General features: G+C 37.7%; 1 protein-coding gene and 1 pseudogene across 5 annotated transcripts in view; both read right to left on the reverse strand.

Moving 5' to 3' along the window:
• SMG6 (SMG6, nonsense mediated mRNA decay factor) overlaps window positions 1–18,239 on the reverse strand; it is a 192,321-nt gene that overhangs the window by 120,345 nt on the left and 53,737 nt on the right. The gene's annotated exons all lie outside the window — the stretch shown is intronic.
• LOC112473428 lies at window positions 11,952–12,101 on the reverse strand (annotated as a pseudogene).

Here is an 18,239-nt window from a genome sequence, read left to right on the forward strand (position 1 = left end):
TCAGTATGTGACAGGTAGACTAAGGGCCAGAAAAATTCAAGTCAAAGTGCTACCTATACACAGTTAATGACAAAAGACTGAAGTATTCTAAAATCTTAAAGAAAATTCTAAATACATGAGAAAGTGACATACGCTATAAAAGATTCTTGTTTAAAAAAAGCCAAATGATATATTAAAGCATATATACTATTAAATATACACATACATAAAGACATATAGATACAAAAGGGAAATGATCTAAACTAAAATTTTGAGGGTATTTCTAAAACAAAAAGTACAACAGCATGCTATAAAGCAAAGAGATTTAAAGGCTAAATTTATATTTGAACACTGGTATAGAGAACGAAGCTCTATAATTCTGAGATTAGCATCCCCTGCCAAACAGTTTTTAAGTACCAGTTCGACTTCATTTTCTTGGTAAGATTTCCTCCATTTGGAGGGCAGAATTGACCTGCTTCTGCCTGGTTCAAAAGACCAAAGAGATTTATTTATAGAGCACTGCCTTGCTTCTTAAAAAGAGTCCACACCACAAGATAGTGAATAACAACAGTTAAAAAGAAATAAAATAGCAAACCTGCCTCTGTGGCCCTGAATGGCCATTCTTCTTTAACCACTCTCCAAAGCCTACCTCTTTCCTCTCCATTATCTAAGTCCTTCCTTTAAGACTCACCATATATTAAGTCTGTACTGTGCTGCCTGACAGGCCTCCTTCCTTTGGACTTGAAGTATTTCTAACCATAACATGTACCAGCCATGTGGCTCAAAGCTGCCCTAGCACAGGATTTACAATCCATCAAGCTTCCCCCACTAAGTTGGAAATCTAGAGCAGAGTCTACAGTGCTGACTCCAGTAAATTCCAACCACTTACCAATGTGCCTGGTCACCAGAGTTGATCTGTTCTGAGTAGTATCTCACTTAGTGCTGGATCAATTAATTTTCTTATTCATACAGTCAGCCTTTACTAAACAGCTACTACATATCCCGTGCTAGGCATTTAGCCTTCAAAGATGAAATCAGATATGAATTGAACCCTCAAGGAGTTGATGTCCAATAGGATTCATGCATATAGTTAACTATAAATGAAAGAAGAAAGTGAAAAATATCTTTAGAGGTAAAGATAATGTGTGAAATGATATGAAGAAATTTACTGCTGCAAAGTTTGGACAGGAAAAGAATGCAAACAATCTAAATGTCTATGAGTAGAGGACTGCTTAAAAAAAGTATGAGACACACATACAGTAGAACGGATGGCTATTAAGAAGAGTGAGATACTCTATTTGTAAAAATACACATAAACAAAAATGATATATTTATTAAAGCTACTATTTATCGAACCGTTACTAAGTGCCAAGATGGAGAGAGGGCAGAGGGGCAAGCAATATGCAGAAAGAAGCAGAGGAGCAGGAAAAGGATTTCTTGGTTCCAATCCCTTCTGCAGACCTGGCTATATCCTTGTCCTCAAGGTCTCTGCAATACAATTCCTCTTCTTGTTTTAGATATTTCAAGATGGTTCTTGTTATTTTCAAACACTCCTTACACACAGGGTAAAGAAGAAAAAAGGTGGGGTTGGCATTTGTCCAAATGCATCAAACTGAACATTTAAAATCTGTGCATTAATGTTTTATGTAAATTATACCTTGACTTAAAAATAGAAATAGTGAGGCTGAAACACATGGAAGACACTGGTACCAATAACAGAAATACTGTACATAGGAGGAACAGTTCTGGTGGGGCAGCAGATGATTTGGTGCACTGCCCAGATCACCTCTGGGACTAAAGCACTCATGCTTCCAACTGTTCAGAGTTTTGGCAGCAGCAGATCTCAGCTGATCCCTCTCCCAGACTTGCTCTCAGCTGAAGAAGTGCATCTCCCCAATGTCACTCCCTCTCCCCAGGGGTAACTCACACTCATTGGTTGACTGAAGGGTGGGTTGGGGTATGATTCAAACCTTTTGGCCCAATTTGGGACTACACTGAAGGGTTAGCCCTACTCCAGAGCTCTATGCAGAACTGGCTAAGGCCTTTGTTACAGTTTAACTTCTCCCTCTGCTCCATCCTGCTTCTTTCACACCCCCTGAGAGCAACAGTACTGGGGGGAGTGCAAATCTCCATCTTAAAAGTTTGCTTCCACCTGATTTGCAATACGTGAAAAACATAGTAAGTAAAATTTTATTAAGCTTGAGATCCCAGGTGAAAACGTCCAAGAAGTTAGAAATGTGCGCTAAAGCTCAGGAAAAATATCTGGGCAGGAAAGAGATTTGGGAGCCATCCACAGCAAGGTGACAGTTAAAACCATGAGATTTTATAATATACAAATGGGGAAAGATTGAAGAGAGGAAGGCCAAGGTAACATTACTTAGTAAGTGCTGATATTTAGGATGCTGGATAAAAAATAAAAAAAAAAAAAGAAGACCTAAGAAACAGGCAGAAGAGAAGGGGAAAACAGAGAATACAAAGTCATGATCACTAAAAGCATTTCTAGAATGTTGGCAGTCAAGAAAGGCAAGTGCTACCCAAAAAGCTAAGAATGAGACACTCAGTGCTTAGCGAAGCCCTGAATTGATTGGAACATAGAGGCTGCAGGATGCTCAGCTTTTGTGGAGTTGTCTTCATCAGTTACTGTCCTAGAGGACAGGTGGAGAATCTATCTGAATGCCCTGAAGTAGACTCACCGTTAGGCTGGTCAGCAAAGAAAAGCTGAAATGGCACAGTACGTAAACCTAAATGAGCCAAGACAGAGGTCACCTGCTTGAGCAGTTTGTTAGAAACTCCATTCTAAAAGACTTCTTTCAAGAAAATTCCCAGGGATCTTCTGAACAAACAGATGAGATCCTTGAGAAGGACCACTGTCCTTATTGAGCTAATTCAAACCTCAGTCAAACCGAATGATGTTCAAATACATAGAACTAATTCTGACATACTTTTCTTTTTCATCAGGCCATGAGTAATCACTTATAGACATTAGCGACATCATAACTGCTTTGAATACAAACAAACTCTTCTTAGCCACAGCACCCTAAAGTAAATACCATACCACACAAACAACTAAAACCAATCCTTGGCTGGAGTAAACAGAAAAGAATTTACCTTCTGTAAATAGAAAGAATTTACCTTCTACTTCTGTGCCCAACACAGCTATACAATATTCTTCAATGACTCACTGACTTTCCCTGTTTTCATTTGGGTGTGGCTGGGGGATCCCTATATCTACATCTCTTGCCTTAATTCCTCCTGCCCAACCTACAATTAAAGGCCAAGGCACAAAACATCTCAGACTCCCTAATGTGGCTGTATTTCCCGCAGAGATCTGAAAACCTGTTGGAGTTCCAAAAGTCAGCACCAATTTCAAATGTGATCAGCATCTCTGAAAGTCACAGTTACCATACAGCTGAATAAAATATTTTTTCATAAATTTAACGCCAGCGTGTCTGTGTTTGGAAACTTTGAAAATAACATGTTGTATGGTTTACTGCACTGGAAAAGGTGCCAACAGAGTTTCAAAGGAAGGGAAGTGTATAACTGTTTCCTTTCAAATGCATTTTCCAATGGGATCCATTCAGGGTAAAGGCTGGAACTAACTAAAACATTATTAAAAACTGTTATGGAAAGAGACAGGGAGATGGAAAAAGATAGACCCAAAAAAGTGAAATACATAACCAAGAGTGAGACAGACATACAAGGAAAAGAAAGGGGATCTGGGCAGAGAGACAGGTTGGACAGGGAAATGGGGTGAGACAGAGTTTTGTCTGGCAGTTGCTGTTCGTGGTCTCATATTGTTGCAGATCAATCGATCAGGGCTGCAGTGCTGCTGGCCCAGTGGCACAAGACAAACCACAGAGTTGGCTTTAAGTTCGGCACTTGCGAACTGCTGACCTTCAGTTTTCAAACCAAAAATATTCTTTGGGAAACAGTAATACCAGGTTCAGCCCAACCAGCCAAGCAAAAACAAGGACTACTAACCTGAAGTAACACTCTATTCAGTTACATCAGGCATCAACCCTTCACAGCCATCAACTGGGAAGTCTACAAACCTGAAACCACACCCCCGCCAAAAACTAACTCCAGGTTCTGACTCAACCAACTAGGCAATGATAACTAGAAATGCTAAAACAAGTGGCATGGTGTTTCAAATTTGGCTTTACCAGGACCTACTCAAGCAGGAAGGCCAGTCCTTACTTACAGAGCCAGAGATAAAGCAATTCTTTCTCAGGTCACATGTGCATGACTCTGGTGGAATCTGCATGCAATGCTTAGAGCAGGGTTTGGCGCTGACCTACAAAGTAATTACATTTCCAGACAAAGAATTAACAAGTTGTAGTTAGCGAGGTTTTGTTTTTGTTTTTGTTTTTTTGCTAAATTCATCTAAGCTAGGGTGATGCTAAAACTGATCTCCTAAACTGGAATACTTACTTTGAGAGTAAAAGGATGTGCTATTAATAACTCATAAATAGGGTCTATTCCTGAACAAACCAGGACTTACCTTCACCCTAGCCTAAGCCATAGTAGCTTTTCTTCTCCATGGGTCAATATTATAAAAATTTAGCTCAGAAGAATCTTTTTAAAAAGCCAGGACTGCGCTCGATTAGTGCCAAAGCACTTTCTTTGTGAGTTCCTCCAATGGAGAGGTAAACAAATCAATTAAGCTAACTGCAAAAACTAACAAGACAGACTGAGCTAACAATCAGAATTCTGGAGGTTAAAAATTCCAGGCAGCAGCTTCAGGAGAAAAGGAAACTGTGCCACAGATGGAGCTGTTGAGGCTGATTTGCCAGGCCTCTCAGTGCTAGGCCCTGATGCCTTAGCCAGCTTCAAACAGGGGAGGGCGGGCAGACCTTGGTGCAAGTTTGCTGAGTTCCAGGCCATCATTCTTGAGGGTGTAATAACCATGGGCTGTAGCACACATGTTGAGGGATGAGGGAAAAAAATAAACAGAAAGACAAAAGAATGAGGATGCACTGCCAATTTCAATTGTGCAGCTTTTATTTTTAAATGCTTATCAAGCTGAGAGAGAGCAGAGTTCTTGGAAAACAAGGTTTCCTTTTTTCCAATGCCAGCGTAAAACACCCTCAAGGACGGGCATTGCACAGACTGTAACAACAAGGAACGTGGCTCTGCATCCTCCCAGCAGCACAGTCCACCATGGGTCCCACGCTGCTCTGATTTCGGCTCAGCTGAGAACTTGAAATAACAGGCCCACTGCCTCTGGTAAAAACTGCTCTTTTTAAATTTTTTATTAATCTCCAAACTGGCTGTGTTAGAATTACGGGCCATTACCTACCAACTCTCTTCGCTAATAAAATAAATTTGTAAAAGGCCTAATTACTACTTTTACTGAACTACACTGCCTGGGGATCAAGGACAGGAAGCTGAGGGCTCAAACAGTTGTCAGCTAGGGGATGATGGGGAGGGGATCGGGGGAGGTCCAAGAGTTACCAGCAGGAGAGAACATGAGGCCCACAGAGGAGTCTCAGAGCCCATAGCCAAAAAGAAACTAAAGGGCACTAACCCTGTTTTTGTTCTAAATAGCGCCGTAAGGATCCATGCCTTCATGGCATTTGGAGAGGCCTGTCACGAGTTATACAGGCCTATGCTGCCTACGCCCAGCTCAGCAGTAAAAGAGTACTGCAGTCCAAGACTGATGGATCCAGGCTGGACTCCCAGCAGACAGCCTGGCGGAGGCTGACCAGTAAAGAAACAAACAGCCATCCTTCCCACCTATCACACTCTATCCTTCCGCCCCGATCCAGATCCACAAAGAGGAAAAACAAACAAAACAACAAATGCAGGCAATTGCACAAGAGCTTTATCATGAAGGCGAGGCTGACTGCAACAACTTCTGGGCTGTGCCCTGCACCTCATCCCAGAACACTGATTACAAAGCTGGAAACATTACTCACATGCTGAGCCAGTCGGCCCCTCATCCAGGGCTGGTGCTGAGAAGTCTGACTAGGAACCAGCAGTCAACTCTGACACACTCATTTATAATAAAAGGTGTGTATTAAACAAACTAGTCCAACCTTAGATAAAAAGTAAGGAGAAAACATTGACTGTCATTCTTAATTGTCCACAAAGTATTCTCCTAGCAAATCCCATGCATTTTGTGGCCTTTGATAAACAGTATCTGCTCCAGAGAACATTATTGCTAAACAATCTGTTTTTTTAAAGAATCCTGATAAGAAACCCTGCTATGGCAGGTGAGTTAAACCTGTGGCAGACATCCCTTTTGGGGATGACCAGACTGGAACATGGTATTTCACTGAGGCAGAGAGGTCTGCAGTTACTCTCTGCATGCCACATGTTTAACCCTAAAGAACTGAGGAATGCTCTTGACAGGAAAAACACAGCAGCAAATGCTATGATACCAAAGCCACAATTCCATGGGCCCCTGGAGTCTCTCAAACTAAGCTGCCAGCTAGGGAGCTAACACTAGCTTTGGATAAAATGCAGCTCTGGTAGAGTAATTAATTTTTTTCTTAACTGGGATTACATTAATTTTCAAGGACTAATGGAGTCCAGCTGTAATGGGATTATAAACACACACATACACACACACAGACCTATAAAAAGGATCCACTATAACAGGATATTTTTAGTTTCTACATTGCTGCACTAAAAATACAGCCCTGGCTGATACATCATGGCAGAACTATTCTCTCTCTGTCCCTTCAGGAACAGTTTAAAACATTTATTTTTGTTTCCTTTTGCAATGGTCAGAGTAGAGAGAGAAAATAGCAACTCATTGATAAGAGGAAACGAGAGAGACATGAAAAATTGAAAACTACCTAAAAACTCATGGAGAGGTTTATTTTATTAGTTCTTAATAAATATCTTGCAGATTTCCTCAGGAAATACACCAGATCACATGTAAAATAGTTTGATACTGATGTCAACTGCATCAACATATGAAGTCTATTAGAGTGAAGCCGCAGCAGGGTGATCAGCGTGCTGAAAAACTCCACAGTACTGGGGAAGGGGGGGGGATCTCACGGCCTTCCAAATTCTTCGAGAGGTAAAAAAGTCAGCCAAGACGCAGAGAGAGAGAGAGAAAGAAAAAAAAAAAAGATCCCACATCCTGCTTTCAGCTGCCAGCAATGTGAAGTGCCCAGAGATTAATTCTACGTCTGGCCTGGAAATGTGACTTTAAAGCATGAGGGAGGGGAGTTGGGGTGGGGATAGGGGGATGAGGAGGAAAGAGGAAAGAGAAAGGCAGGCTAACTGAGGCTGGCAGTGGGCCACCAACCCCCTCCCAAGCCATGTTTCAATGTAGACAGAAGTAAACCCCAATAGACAGCAGCGCCTCAGCCTGCCAGGGCCTTACACCAGCTGCAGCGCATCTCGCGCTCTCCACTCAGCCTTAAGTGCAGATGTTCCCTACAGCATCACTTCCGCTAGACTTTCTTTTAAAGAAATAGCACACATATGTGGAGGCCTTTCCACTACTACCCAGTAGGACATTCTTTGCCTTTAAGGGCCTCAAAGCAAGGGCAAAACTCTGACAGCAGGTACCACAATGGCTGAATAAGCTGCTCCAGTCTCCCTCGAAAAGAAGCATCCTTGGGCTAAAAAGCATTAGTTAATTAATAGGAATTTCTTTACAAATTTGGCTTCCTATTGTCTTCAAAGGAGAAAGAGGGCCCTCATAGTTTGAGGCTAAGAAAAAAAAGGGGGTGGAAATATGTCTGATTTTAATCCTAGTTTCTCAAAGCAATCTATGGTAGCATTATCATCAGTGCGTTCTGATGGTTTTATCATCATGGAGTTCGCATAAGGCAGTCTTAAAAGAATTTTTTAAAAAAAACATTAATATTTTACTGAGCTAAATTAGCTGCAAAAAAGACATTAATTTTTAAAGAAATGAACTGTTTGTTAATTTCTTATATGCTTAAACCCCTTCTATACAATCCTAGACCATGATATGCTAACCAATCAATCATTATTAAGTACCTAATCTTGAAGTCAGCCTTAAACACTGTTAGAGATTTAATAAAATATCAGAGTCTATTGTTCTCATGGAGTACATAATCTAGTTAAGGAATCTGTGCATTTTATGAAGCTAAAATAATAGCATGTTTTAGAATAGCTGAATATTCTCTAGTTGGTCTATCAGGTTGTTGGTTCTTCTGGAATGAAAAAAGAGAGAAGAATCAGTAATGTCAACAGAAAACAAAGCAGTTAGTAAACTCCCAAAACCAAAGTGCTTTGTTTGAATTCAAGGTCAAGAGAGGAAACAGAATCTTCTCTTAAGGAAAGGAGAGAAATACCAGCAATCGGTGGTAAACATACTATGGTGAGAAGGTTTAATTCAACAAATATTTCTTAAATGTCTTTTATGTACAAGGTACTAGATGTAGAAACAGATTTAGAAGAGATTAAGTAACTTGCATGATATAGCAAATAACACAACCAGAATTAGGACCTACTTTTATTATCTAACTTCAAATAATTTTTTATCATTACATTTCTAAAAATACATTCCTTATTACAAAAATACTGTGATCATTACAGAAAACTACAAAAACAGAGAAAACAAAAGAAGAAAATTAAAAATGTCCATAATTCCACAATCCTAGAGAATCATGATTAAGTTCTGATCAAGAGCCATTGGTCTTTTTATGAATGTATATATAATATTATTTTATAAAAATGTGAACAATCGCAATGTTCATAATCATGGTACCACATGGCCTGCAGAGAAAGAAGAGATCATGTTTTTGGTAACTGACCCCACCCCAAGAGTCAATCACCCAGAAAAAAGAAACATCATGACCTTACTCCCCATACTGGGCAGCATGTATCTGTTCTATCCCTGTATCTCCGAGTTCCTTAAAGCAAAGAAATGTCAAAGATATCTATACTCTACCTCCTGAACATCCCTGAGTCCAAGATAGTCAGGTGTACTGACTTACTCAGCAGTAATGCTGCTCTTAATATACCTTCGACAGTGCTTCCAAAGCCAAGACTAACAATGAAAAGGGCCACCAGAGATTATGAGAAATATCTGTATCCAAATGTCTCTGGCGGAGTACGGTCCCATGAGATGGTGGCTTGTGGGCCCCACACTGGCACTGCCTTACTCCCCTGCTGTTCAGCTCAATAGATGGTTTATTCCAAGAGCTGTTACTTCAATATAAAGATATACTTCCTTAATAACATTCTACACAGACAATTCATTCATTAGTGAAAAGTAAAATAGCCACAAAAAGCAACCGGGTTCTTTCCTCCATGAAATGGCAAGACAACATGACCACTCACCTACATATCCATGCTATTCTCCAAGCATGAGCTATTATTCTCAGCTGGCAAGTTGTCACCGAAGGTGAGATGAGATGAAAGGTCTGACCCTGATAATGTAGTCCATGATGACTCCAATCTTACCCCACTCAAAATAATGTATAAAAATGGGCTGATCTACTCTCACAATGTGTCACATTATTTATGTAAAGTTCCTCACTTCTCCTACCTAACAAATGGTACTGGAATTCCCTACAGCTCATGGAAATGAAAATTACTGTAGAACTAGTTAAAAATTTTTCCAGTGGAAAGGCTTTAAGCTTAAGAGTAACGGAATAAAACACAAAGGAGAAAAAGTGACACTTTTAATTATATAAAATTTAAAAACCTTTATATATTAAAAAAACATAATTAAAAACCAAATATAATAAGAAAATTACCAATTAATATAGAAAGGACTTGCTTTATAAATAATATCTATAAAGCTCAAACAGATTGATACACAAGATACTAGGCTGGAATAGAAAAATGAGCAGAGGGCAAGACTATCAAGAACAATAAATGATTAATAAACCAGGGGAAAAAACGTTCATTCTCACCAATAATCAAAGAAATGCAATTTAAAACAAGATAGGTTGGAAGACAGTTTGACAGTTTTATAAAACTAAACATTGCCTTACCATATGATCTAGCGATTGCACTCTCTGGTATTTATCTAAACGAAATGAAAACTTATGTCCACATAAAAACCTGTACACAGATATTTACAGCAGCTTTATTCATAATTGCCAAAAATTAGAAGCAACCAAGATATCCTTCAGTAGGTTAACAGATGAACTGTGATATATTCAAACATGAAATATTATTCAGTACTAAAAAGAAATGAGCTATCAAGTCATGAAAAGACATGGAGGAATGCATATTACTAAGTAACATGCATATTACTAAGTAAAAGAAGCCAATCTGAAAATGCTACATATTGTATGATTTCAACTATATGACATTTTGGAAAAGGCAAAACTATAGAGACAGTTAAAAGATCAGTGGTTGCCAGAGATTAGGGGGAGAGAGAAATAAACAGGCAGAGCACAGAGGATTTTTAGGGCAATGAAACCCTTCTGTATGATACTATAATGATGGGTATAAGTCATTACACATTTGTCAAAACCCACAGAATTTACATCAAAAGTGAACCTCAATGTAAACTATGGACTTTAGGTGATAATGATGTGTCAATGTAGGTTAATCAATTGTAACAAATGTACCACTCTGGTTCTGGATATTGATAGTGGGGGAGATTGCACATGTTTAAGAGGCAGAGATAAACGGGACCGCTGTACTTTCCAATCAATTTGCTATGAATCTGCATACTGATAACATGAATAACCATGGAAAGTTGTCACCCTTTGAAAACTGACATATATGCTTTGGAAATAGTCAAAGGCTGCTTGGAACAAGTTTCAAAACAAAGGATGGTAGCAAGCTAGGCAATGGAACACAATTTTTTGCATGCTGTATAATGGCTCTGAAGGCCATTACAAGAAGGACTCCCAAAGACATCTTTAATGATGGCAATATCAAATAAGTAATGCTTTTTCAAAAGGGCAACTTTAATAGTTAAAACTTATTTGGATGCTCAAGTTTCAGTGTTCATTAAAAATAAACTTTGTTTATGTAGCTATGTCCTATCATTCCCTTTTCAAAGAATAAAAATAAGTTTAACCCACTGACAAATTTAGCATTTTTTAAAAATCTGACCTTGATAAATATTTTACAATGCCACTACCTACAGGAAATTAGAACTGGCATAACCCTGACATTACTAAATGAGATTTTAAAAATTTGCTAAAATTTTATAATTCATATTACATGACTAATTAAAATCTTTTAACAAGATGAATTCTGTAGGCCAACAACATTAATTATCAAAAGTTTTAATTCCTAAAATAATGAGTTTCAGAGACAGACATTTAAATAATGTTCCCTAATATCCATGTGCAAATGTGTTTATGACACAAATCTACTAGTCTGCTTAAAAATGGTTTCTCTATATTGACTTATGTTCAACATGTTTCAGTAATTTCTGTTGTAAGGAGAACTTGAAGTAGCAAGTTGCCACACAATTAACTAGATCACCCACGTGGTGACCCTAACCACTTGGTATCACAGCCGGAGACTCAAAACTGACTGCCTCTTGATTATATGTTTGTCCTTTTGATGGCCTAGCCTTAAGTAACAAGTGGGAGAATTGCATTAGTAAACGAATGTGTTTGTATCCAATCTTCTTTGTCATTCTAATAAATATTCATTAAAAAAAATTTGCTATGAACCTAAAACTTCTCTAAAAAATAAAGTCCATTAAAAAGAGATTTTCTTCTATCATTTATACAATATATGAATATCTACATCGTGCCAAGGATGATAAAACATTAAAAATAATGCTAGAAAGAAGTGGTAGTTGGGCATTCTCAAACACTGTTGCTAAAAGTGTAAGCTGGCACAACTTAAGTAATCCGGCATCACATATCAAAAGTGTTAAGACTTCACTAATTTTACCCCAATAAACTTAATTAAAAAAGTGTTAGGACTTCAAACCTTTTAACCTCAAAACTGAGCTTCTAAAAATATATTCTAATAAAACAATATGAAATACGAAGTTTTTATGTACAAAGATCTTAATTACATCACTATTCACAATATTAGAAAAGTGAAAAAAAATGTCCAAAAACAGGGTAATGATTAAATGAATGTCAAAATATTCATGAGAACATTATTCAGCCATTAAACATGTTTACAAAGAATTTTCAATTAGCAATAATCGCGCCTCGGATAAACCTCATTGGCTACGATACTGCCACTTGCACGAAGCTTTTATAACTTCACTTGTGTGAAGAATTTTATAACTCAACACTTATAATAAGTGAAAACAGTAGAATCAAACATTTTATATTCATTCAGTTTCCCTTCGACTGTGTAAAAAAACCTTGAATACATACATACACACACATACAGGAAGGAAGGAAGGAATAGCACTGCTGGGAAGTTGGCTTACAGGTGGTTTCCACCTTTTTTCTTACTTTTTTAGTACTCGACAAAACCCCAAATGTTAAATCTTTAAAAAAAAAAATTATTTAGTTTTCATAAAAGGGACAGTTACTCCAGTATGGTGAGAGTAAAAATATGGTAAATGAATAGAGAAAGAGAAATAAATAATATTTATAGGCAGGAAGAAAGGACAGAGAATAAATGATGAAAGATTTAGGAGACCAGAAAAAAACAGAACTTATGCTATTCTCAAAGAAATTTTGCTTTCCAAAGCCCTAAAGACACTGACTCCAGGATTAATGCAAAATACTAAGGCATGCCTAACATATTTTAATTTAATACCAGAATACAAAACATGCATTTGAAAATTATATTTTCAGAAACATCACCTTAACAAAAAACAAGGAAAGACGGTAAGAGTATGAGCTATGATCCAGTTAACAAATATCCTTGGCCTTGCCATTCAATCTTCATTGCCCAGACAGACTTGCTGACAAACTTTATTCTTGACTTGAGCTCAATTAAAAACATATTTATTGAGAACTCAGAGCACACTAGGCACTGTTCTAGATGCTTACAATACATCAGTGAATAAAATAAGTCAAGGATCCCTATCTGCAGGGAGCTTACATTCTTGCAAAGTAGTAGCAAGGGAAGATAATAAATATATGCACAAAATAAGTTATCTAGTATTTAGAAAATAAGTGTTATGAAAAAAGAAAGCAGAGCAGGATAGGAGAGATCAGGTGTATAGGGTGAGAGTGCAGCAGTATTAATAGGATCATCGGAGTAGGACTCATGGAGGTAATGTTTAAGCAAAGACTTATAGGAGGTGAGGTACCTGCCATGCAGATAGCTGGAGGCAGAGCATTCCAAGTAGAGAAGATTGCTAATGCAAAGGCCCAAAGGTGAGAGAATCCCTGGTTTATTAGAGGACCTGCAAAAAGGTCAGTCTGGCAAAGCAGGGTTAAGGTAAGTTAGAAGAACAGTAGTGAATGAGGTCAGAGAGAGGCAATGTGGGAAGTGGGGAGAAGGGGGAGTTCTATATTGGAAAGCCTTGTAAAAACTATGGCTTTTATTCTGAGTAAAATGAGAAGCCAGTGGAGGATTCTGAACAGAGTGACATGATCCAATACTTTTAAAAGACTCACTGCTGGAGAGAGGGAAGGAGAGAAGGAAGCAGGGAAAGGGAGAGAGAGAAGTGTGTTGGGGGTGGGGGGAGGCAGAGGTAACAAAGAGATTACTTAGGAATTTAAAGTCTTTGTGGATTGTCTTTCTCTTCATGTTTAAAAAGTTTTCTCCACAAGGGATATTTCAGGCTATGTTTGCAAAGAGGGTTTTCTCTTTCAATGTGGAATCTTAAAAAAGAATGGGTCAATGGCCTGCAATGTGTCCTTCGTAGGCATCTCAAAATAATTAACAAACATTTCTTTCTCTCTGTTCATTGCTGTGACATGAGTTCTGGGCATCACCCTCTCTCAGGGGAGAGGTGAAAAGGAGGTTATGCAGAATAAGCAATGATAACAGGATGACGTCACAGGTGTGCCTCAAAGAAGCCCCCAGTGAGTTCAGCTCATAACCACTCTACAGTGATTTACTCTACCCTGCCAACGCCAGCTGGAGAAGGGAAGAAGAAAGCTGACACAGCCTTAAGCCCTGGGCAGGCATTATAAGACCTTTTTCTCTCCAGCCCCCTGCCAGCCCCTCCCCCTCTTTAAACCACTGATCCTTGCTTCAGAAGCCAAAGTGTGAACAGCACGTGTCTGGATTTCAGAAACCTGCCCAGCAGTTGGAAATTCCCTGCAGCGTGTCAATTGCTGCATCTGTTGTTGGCACTTGGGGCAAGGGATCACATGGGCATTTTCTGGAATAAGCTTTAAGATGGGAGTCTGATGTCTGAAGAGGGGACTAAAGAAGCCAGAAAACCCCAATTACAGTAAGTAAATTCCTAAATTATGATAATCTGCCTTCTAAAAAGGAAACTAAGACACACAAGCAAAGCAAATAGCTCTAAGAACAGAAGCAGTCAAGAACAGAAGCAGTCAAGAACAAAAGCACAGAGCATCCTGACTAATGGAAAGGACTTTATGGGCCAATAGTGTTCACCAAATATGTAATGTAATGTGGTTGAACCTAGAGAGTACTTTTTTCCAGATCTCCAGCTAATACCCTTTTAGTAAGAAATAGCTTCTATCATTTCAGCTGCAAATCTCCCTCTCCCCACTCCTTTGCCTTTCTTCTCCACCCAATTAGTCCTCTAAGTAGTTTATACCAAGCTCCGAACTGTTACCAGTCCATGGCCTGTTAGGAACCGGCCACACTGCAGGAGGTGAGCAGCTGGCGAGGGAGCAAAGCTTCATCTGTATTTGCAGCCTCAGCGCTAGCATCACCACCTCAGCTCTACCTCAGATCATCAGGCATTAGATTCTCACAGAAGCACCAGTCCCTGGTGCCAAAAAAGATAGGAGACCCCTGGTCTATACCTTGAACACCTCTTGGAAAAATTTAAAAATGTAAGTCCAATTACACCATCTGCTATAAAACCAGACTGTAGGAACTGAAAAAAGAGCTAATCTTTGAAAGAGCAGCCTACATGGTTCTTGCCACCCTAGATACAGGTACCTAGGTACACTGTTGACAGGCAAAGCCAAAAGAATGCTTGAATCTGATGGTAAAAAGAAAAAAAGAATCACAGTTTTTCCTACAGTAATACTACAGGCATACTAGGTACCTAGATCTATTCTCCCAACAGCAAAGTACCTTAGAAAAAGTATTTAAAAAATCGTTTTAGAAAGCACTGATGAGTCAGTAAATTTAAAAGGAATCTTCTGGTCAGGGACTGAATAAAAATGGGAAACTAGAGATTTAAGTGTGAAATGTAGCCAACCTTTACCCTAGGAACATTTGCTATCTGATGAACTTGAGCTTTGGTTTCCAAAGCTTCATGGGTACTAATCAACCTAAAAGGATGCCCAAGATTTCTGCCATAAAGCTGGGATCTCACAGAGCTACATCCAAATTATACTGAATCAGAAATAGCCCTCAGCCCCTTGAGAAGACAGCTGGAAAACTTACTATATCAAATCCTGGGGGCTAACTAGAAAAGAGAAAGATACTACACTGAAAATATGGACTGTACACTAACTAGCCCTCACAAGGATGTGCAGTCTGAATTCATATTATCTGAGTGGTCTGAAGACCCTCAAGCAGATATTTTAATTCAGATTAATTATTTTAGACTGCCACATCAGGCTGTGGACAAAAGCGAACTCAAATCCTTTTCCCATTTTTACCTCGGGTCTCCAAAAATTCTCACAAATGAAACCCCACAGAAAATACGCTGATTACAGAAAAAAAAAATTTCAATTACACAGGAAAAAATTTAAAAGGCACATAAGCAACAACCAGCAGAAACAAGAGATTGTCAGAAACTCACCTAAAAGGACCTCTTAATCATAATCTCTAAAACAACAATGTTTAATATATTTTAAAGAAATAAAAGACAAATATGTTCAGAGAATAAGAAACTATAACGAAAGAGCATATTTGAAGGGGGAAAAAAATCTCAAAATAAAAAATAATTAAAATACAAGGCTCAGTGGGACATATTTAGCAGATCTGATATAGCCAAGGAAAGAGTCAGTGAATTGAAAGACACAATTAAGGAAATTATCTGGAATGGAGCACAAAATAAGTCAGAAAAATGAAAGAAATTTAAGGGACATTAAAGACTGAGTAAGGTCTAATGTATGTCTGTCTAATCAGTCACAGAGGAGAAGAAAAAGCATGGGCAGATATACTATTTAAAAAAAAAAAGATATAGGTGCTAAGAAATTTTCTAAAACTGCTTAAACCAACTCACAGATACATAAAGCCCAACGAATCCGTAGCAGAAAAAAATAAATACAAACCTAGACAAATCGTTAAAACTGCAGAACATCAAAGTTTTTAAAAAGTCCTAAAAAGAACCCAGAGAGAAAAGAAAGATTACTTTTAAGAGAGAAACAATTAGACTGATAACTGATTTTTAATCGGCAACAGTGAAAGCCCAGAGACAGTATCTTAAACGGGCTGACAGACAATAACTGTTAACCTAGAGTTCTATTCTCAGTACATATCAATAAAAGATCTTTTAGGAACAGGGAAAATAAAGCCTTTTTTAGACAAGTAAAAAAAATAAAAAGGTTTGTTATCAAAAGAACTTCATTAAATAAATTCTAAAGAATATACTTAAGGCAGAAAGAAAATGATCTCAGGTGGAAGGTCTGAAATGAAAAAAAGAATGAAAAGAAAGGAGCATCTTGGTGAGTCCAAACAAACACAATCAAAATAGTAATAATGAAAACAAATGAAACGAAAATAAAAACAATAATTTGTCTTGTAGGGTTGAAAAGAAGAATTAAAATACATGAGAGGCATATAAATTGGAACAATAAACTGAGAAGAATTTAAGCATTCCATGGTCTCTGTATTATTTCGGAGAAGAGTAAAAATGATGAATAACTTTTGACTTTTGTCAAGGTAGCATGCATGTTTTAATTCCTAGAGTAATCAGAAGAAAAAAATATTAGTGGAAGGAGGAGGAAGGAGATGAAGAATGGGGGGAAAAATCCAAGAGAAAGGAGGAAAAAAGAAAATAGGTAGGAGAATGGGAAAACACTGGAGAAGATATTTGTAAAATACTTATCTGAAAAGGGGTTTATATCCAAATTACCTAAAGAACTCAAAGCTTAACAAAGACAAACAATTTGATTTTTAAAATGGTCAAACTAGTTGAATAGACACTTGCCAAAGAAGCTATATGAATGACAAATAAGCACATGAAAAGTCACTCATCTTTCTTAGTCATCTAGGAAATACAAATTTAAACCAAAATGAAATAGCAGTGCACATCCACTACAATAGCTAAAGTAGAAGAGACGAACAATACCAAATGTTGGCGAGGATGCAAAGAAACTGAAACTCTCACACACTGCTAGAGGAAATGTGAAACACTCTGGAAAACTGCTTAGTTTCTTATAAAGTTAAATATTTACTGTTTGGCCCAGGAAATCCAATTCTAGGTATTTACCCACAGAGATGAAAACATATTCACAAAAACACTTTCATACAAATGTTCATGGCACTTTTATTCATAATAGCCTCAAACTAGAAACAGCCTAAATGTTCATTAACAGGTAACTGGATAAATAAAACTGTAGTATATCTGTACAATAGAATACTATATGGCAATAAAAAAGAATGAAATACTTATAACATGCAACATGAATAAATCTCAGAAACATTACCACTGAGCAAAGAGCCAGACACAAAAGAGTACACACTGTATGATTCCATTTATATAAAACTAGAAAAGACACATCCAGTGTATAGTGACAGAAAGCATATCAGTGGTTTCCTGGGGACAGGAGTAGGGATGGAGATGACTGCGATGGACACAAAGAGAACTTTATGGAATAAAGGAAAGGTTCTGTAACTTGATTATGATGATGATTAGTTACCTAGGTATGTAAATTGGTCAAGCTCATTGAAATACACACTTAAAATGGGTGCATTTTATTATATATAAATTTACTTCAATTAAATTGATTTTTTTAAAAGGATGGTATAGTATATAATCCAAATATACCAATAATTACAATAATTGTCAATAGACTCAATACTCATCACAGCCCCACAGAGAAATAACAAATGTCTACAAATAGAAAAATTGTTAAACTGTAATAAATGAATAAAATGTAACATTGTAGCAATGAAAACACTACACATATCAACATGGACAAAACTCACAAACATTACATGGAACAAAATAAGCCAGAGAGAAGAGACTATAAATAATATAATCAGCATAGTTACATTAATACATAAGCAAAACCAAACTGTTTTGCTTAGGGCTGTATTCTTAGATGGTAATACTATAAAGGAAGAGCAAGGGAATGAATTCCACAGGTCAAGATAATGAT

This window comes from Pteropus alecto, unplaced genomic scaffold, assembly GCF_000325575.1.
Source record: "Pteropus alecto unplaced genomic scaffold, ASM32557v1 scaffold98, whole genome shotgun sequence".
NCBI lineage: Eukaryota > Metazoa > Chordata > Mammalia > Chiroptera > Pteropodidae > Pteropus > Pteropus alecto.